Source organism: Scyliorhinus torazame, chromosome 4, assembly GCF_047496885.1.
Source record: "Scyliorhinus torazame isolate Kashiwa2021f chromosome 4, sScyTor2.1, whole genome shotgun sequence".
Taxonomy (NCBI): domain Eukaryota; kingdom Metazoa; phylum Chordata; class Chondrichthyes; order Carcharhiniformes; family Scyliorhinidae; genus Scyliorhinus; species Scyliorhinus torazame.
The window spans coordinates 38,910,244-38,915,658 of NC_092710.1; the positions used below are offsets into that span (position 1 = coordinate 38,910,244).

The window sequence follows — 5,415 nt, forward strand, 5'->3', positions numbered from 1 at the left end:
CCGCCTCTGGATTCAGGGCGAGTTCAGAGCTGTGCTGCTCTTCGACGCTTCACTCCGATACTCTGCCCACCGAGTCCCTTTCCTGGAGACTGGTTATTCCCAGTTGGGTTTGGGACAGTCGCTTCCTGACTCTCAATGACTCAACATTCTGACTCAAGGTTCGCTGCCTCCAGCACGCTTGCTTCAAAACTGTTCCTCACAAAAGTGAAACCTCCCCTTTGCCTCACAACTTCCGCGCCATACCGGCCTCTCCGAACAGGCGCCTGCTGTGGCGACTAGCGGCTTTTCACAGTAACTTCATTTAAGCCTACTCGTGACATTAAGCGATTTTCATTTCATTTTCACTTAATTAAACGCTCTTTCATTTTAAGTCTTTTTCGAAAATTGCCTGACTCAAAGAGAAAATTTGTGCACCATCAGCTGAACGCGACTTTGTGGGACACGCAAACATGTTATACAGCAAGTCAGGTGTTGACAGCTGATCCATTCCCATCAAATAGAGGCTTTACAAAGGTTCCGGAGCGATGGAACAATCACAAACTCCAGTCATATAAGGAGTGCAGCTGCCGTCAGCTGGTTTCATGGTGTAGTGGTTATCACGTCTGCTTCACGCGCAGCAGGTCCTGGATTCGAGCCCCAGTGGATCCCTTGTTGCTTTTGGACAAGTTGTGACCAATTGAATTTCCATGTGAACAGAAATTCAACCACGAAAGAGAAAAAGCTGGAAAATCTCAGCAAGTCTGGCAGCATCTGTAGGGAGAGCAAAGAGCTAACGTTTCGAGTCCGATGACTGTTTGACAAAGCTAACAAACAGAGAAAGTGGGAAATATTCATCCTGTGGAGTGAGAAACAAAGATGAGCCATCGCCACAGAAACCCAGGGAAACCGGGTGCTAATGGCCACAGTAACCCAGGTTGACAGAATGCAGATTGGCTTTGAATTAAGAAAACAAAGTGAAATGTATTTAAATATAAATGTGACGGAATTTATTGGAACATAACAATGAGGTTTAACTGAACAGCAGCAACGGACAGATCCAAAGAGCATCCTTTATTGGGACTGGATGAAATTCCATTTCTGATCATGTCGAAATTCAGATTCAACTCGACTAAAAGCTCAAAATCAGCATAAAAATGATATAAATCAGCATAACGCAAATATTTCAGGGATCAATCTTAAAGCGATGGGCATAGATTTCTCCTTGTAATCATGGTATTATTCACACAAAAGAGAATAGATGAAATCATGAACCCCGTGGAACGCAAAGGCAACGCTCCTTGGCTGGAAAAGTGGATTGGAACAGATAGGGGTATGAGGGGTAGCAGAGGCACAATGGGCCGATGGGCTTCTTTCCCAGTGGATTCACTCTTTGGGTTCACGTCAGCATTTATCATTGGGATCTAAAATTGGGATTAAAAGTCTGATGCTCTACCAACTGAGCTATCCGGGCTTTGAGTGATGCCGCCTATAGTGACCGCATTCCCCCTTCGCTGTTGCTCCTCTCGCTTCGCTGATGCCCCTCTTTCCTCTGCTTATGCTGTGCCTCTCCTCCAGAACAAACAGCTGGTTCCTTTGCCCAGCGCCACTCTCTGAAACCGGACAGCATATCAGCAGCTCCGCCTCTGGATTCAGGGCGAGTTCAGAGCTGTGCTTCTCTTTGGCGCTTCACTCTGATACTCCGCCCACCGAGTCCCTTTCCTGGAGGCTGGTTATTCCCAGTTGGGTTTGGGACAGTCACCTCCTGACTCTCAATGACTCAACATTCTGACTCAAGGTTCGCTGCGTCCAGCACGCTTGCTTCAAAACTGTTCTTTACAAAAGCGAAACCTCGCCTTGGCCCAACAACTTCCGCGCCGTGCCGGCCTCCCCGAACAGGCGCCGGAATGTGGCGACTAGGGGCTTTTCACCGTAAATTCATTGAAGCCTACTCGTGACAATAAGCGATTTTCATTTCATTTTCATTTCATTAAACGCACTTTCATTTTGAGTCTTTTTCGAGAATTGCCTGACTCAAAGATAAAAAATTGGGCACAATCAGCTGAACCTGACTTTGTGGGACACGCAAACATGTTATACAGCAAGGCAGGTGTTGACAGCTGATCCATTCACATCAAATAGACGCTTTACAAAGGTTCCGGATCGATGGAACAATCACAAACTCCAGTCACATAAGGAGTCCAATTGCTGCCAGCTGGTTCCACGGTGTAGTGGTTATCACGTCTGTTTTACACGCAGCAGGTCCTGGGTTCGAGCCCCAGTGGAATCAATGCTGCTTTTGGAGAAGTTGTGTTCATTTGAATTTCCATGTGAACAGAAATACAACCACGAAAGAGAAAATGCTCGAAAATCTCAGCAAGTCTGGCAGCATCTGTAGGGAGAGTAAAGAGCTAACGTTTCGAGTCCGATGACTCTTTGACAAAGCTAACATACAGAGAAAGTGGGAAATATTTATACTGTGGAGTGAGAAAGAAAGAGGAGCCATAGCCACAGAAGCGCAGGGAAACCGGGTGCTAATGGCCACAGAAACCCAGGGGACAGAGTGCAGAATGGCTTTGAATTCAGAAAACAAAGTGAAATGTATTTAAATATAAATGTGATGGAATTTATTGGAACATAACAATGAGGTTTAACTGAACAGCAGCAACGGACAGATCCAAAGAGCATCATTTATTGGGACTGGGTGAAATTCAATTTCTGATCATGTCGGAATTCAGATTCAACGCGCCTAAAAGCTCAAAATCAGCGAAAAAATGATAATAAATCAGCATAACGCAAATATTTCAGGGATCAATCTTAAAGCGATGGGCAGAGATTTCTCCTTGTAATCATGGTATTATTCACACAAACGAGAATAGATGAAATCTTGAACCCCGTGGAATGCAAAGGCGACGGTCCTTGGCTGGAAACTGGGATTGGAACAGACACGGATTTGAGGGGTAGCAGAGGCACAATGGGCCGATGGGATTCTTTCCCAGTGGATTCACTCGATGGGTTCTCGTCAGCATCGATCATTGGGATCTAAAATGATCGCCCGAACAGGGACTTGAACCCTGGACCCTCAGATTAAAAGTCTGACGCTCTACCGAAAGAGCTATGCGGGCTGTAAGTGATGCCGCCCGTAGTGACCGCATTCCCCCTTCGCTGTTGCTCCTCTCGTTCCGCTGTTGCCCCTCTTTCCTCTTCTTATGCTGTGCCTCTCCTCCAGAACAAACAGCTGCTTCCTTTGCCCTGCGCCACTCTCTGAATCCAGACGGCATATTAGCAGCTCCGCCTCTGGATTCAGGGCGAGTTCAGAGCTGTGCTGCTCTTCGGCGCCTCAGTTTGATTCTTTGCCCACCGAGTCCCTTTCCTGGAGACTGGTTATTCACATTTGGGTTTGGGACAGTCACTTCCTGACTCTCAATGACTCAACATTCTGACTCAAGGTTCGCTGCGTCCAGCACGCTTGCTTCCAAAGTTTTCTTTACAAAAGCGAAACCTCCCCTTTGCCTCACCGTACCGTCCTCCCTGAACAGGCGCCGGATTGTGGTGACTCGGGGCTTTTCACAGTAACTTCATTGAAGCCTATTGTTCATAGAATTTACAGTGCAGAAGGAGGCCATTTGGCCCATCGAGTCAGCACCGGCTCTTGGAAAGAGCACCCCACCCAAGCTCATACCCCCACCCTATCCCCATAACCCAGTCCAATACTCAGGGCAATTTAGCATGGCTAATCCACCTAACCCGCACATCTTTCGACTGTGGGAGGAAACCCACGCACACACAGGAAGAACGTGCAGACTCCGCACAGACTACGACCCAAGCCGGGAATCGAACGTGGGACCCTGGCGCTGTGAAGCAATTGTGCTAACCACTATGCTACCGTGCAGCCCTACTTGCGACACTAAGTGATTTTCATTTCATTAAACGCTCTTTCATTTAGAGTCTTTTTCGAGAATTGCCTGACTCAAAGAGAAAAAATTGGTCACAATCAGCTGAACGCGACTTTATGGGACAGGCAAACATGTTATACAGCAAGTCAGGTGTTGACAGCTGATCCATTCCCATCAAATAGACGCTTTACAAAGGTTCCGGAGCGATGGAACCTCCAGTCATATAAGGAATACTGCTGTTACCAGCTGGTTCCATGCTGTAGTGGTCATCACGTCTGATTTACACGCAGCAGGTCCTGGGTTCGAGCCCCAGTGGAACCATTGCTGCTTTTGGACAAGTTGCCATTGAATTTCCATGTGAACAGAAATACAGACACGAAAGAGAAAATGCTGGAAAATCTCAGCAGGTCTGGCAGCATCTGCAGGGAGAGCAAAGAGCTACCGTTTTGAGTCCGATGACTCTTTGACAAAGCTAGCAGACAGAGAAAGTGGGAAATATTTATACTGTGGAGTGAGAAAGAAAGATGAGCCATAGCCACAGAAACCCAGGGAAACCGGGTGCTAATGGCCACAGAAACCAAGGGAACAGAGTGCAGAATGGCTTTGAATTAAGAAAACAAAGTGAAATGTATTTACATATAAATGGGATGGAATTTATTGGAACATAACAATGAGGTTTAACTGAACAGCAGCAACGGACAGATCCAAAGAGCATCCTTTATTGGGACTGGATGAAATCCAATATCTGATCATGTCGGAATTCAGATTCAACTCCCCTAAAAGCTCAAAATCAGCAAAAAAATGATAAAGATCAGCATAATGCAAATATTTGAGGGATCAATCTGAAAGCGATGGGCAGAGATGTCTCCTTGTAATGATGGTATTATTCACACAAAGGAGAATAAATGAAACATTGAACCCCGTGGAATGCAAAGACGACGGGCCTTGGCTGGAAACTGGGATTGGAACAGACAGGGGTTTGAGGGGTAGCAGAGCCACAATGGGACGACGCGCTTCTTTCCCAGTGGATTCACTCGATGGGTTCACGTCAGCATCGATAATTGGGATCTAAAATGATGGCCTGAATAGGTACCTGAACCCTGGACCCTCAGATTAAAAGTCTGATTATCTACCGACTAAGCTATCCGGCTGTGAGCAATGTTGCCTGTAGTGACCGCATTCCCCCTGCGCTGTTGCTCCCCTCGCTCCGCTGTTGCCCCTCTTTCCTCTTCTTATGCTGTGCCTCTCCTCCAGAACAAACAGCTGCTTTCTTTGCCGTGCGCCTCTCTCTGAATCCGGACAGCATATCAGCAGCTCCGCCTCTGGATTCAGGGCGAGTTCAGAGCTGTGCTGCTCTTTGGCGCTTCACTCCAATACTCCGCCCACCGAGTCCCTTTCCTGAAGACTGGTTATTGCCAGTTGGTTTTGAGTCACTTCCTGACTCTCAATGACTCAACGTTCTGACTCAAGTTCCGCTGCGTCCAGCACGCTTGCTTCAAAACTGTTCTTTACAAAAGCGAAACCTCCCCTTTGCCTAACAACT

At 47.1% G+C, this 5,415-nt stretch overlaps 2 non-coding genes across 2 annotated transcripts; both read left to right on the forward strand.

Annotated features, from left to right (window-relative positions):
* Positions 1–2,193: 2,193 nt before the first annotated feature.
* trnav-uac (transfer RNA valine (anticodon UAC)) lies at positions 2,194–2,266 on the forward strand. Its single transcript has one exon. It is a non-coding gene; the product is annotated as a tRNA-Val (tRNA).
* Positions 2,267–4,120: 1,854 nt separating this feature from the next.
* On the forward strand, positions 4,121–4,193 carry trnav-uac (transfer RNA valine (anticodon UAC)). The gene has a single exon. It is a non-coding gene; the product is annotated as a tRNA-Val (tRNA).
* Positions 4,194–5,415: the final 1,222 nt, after the last annotated feature.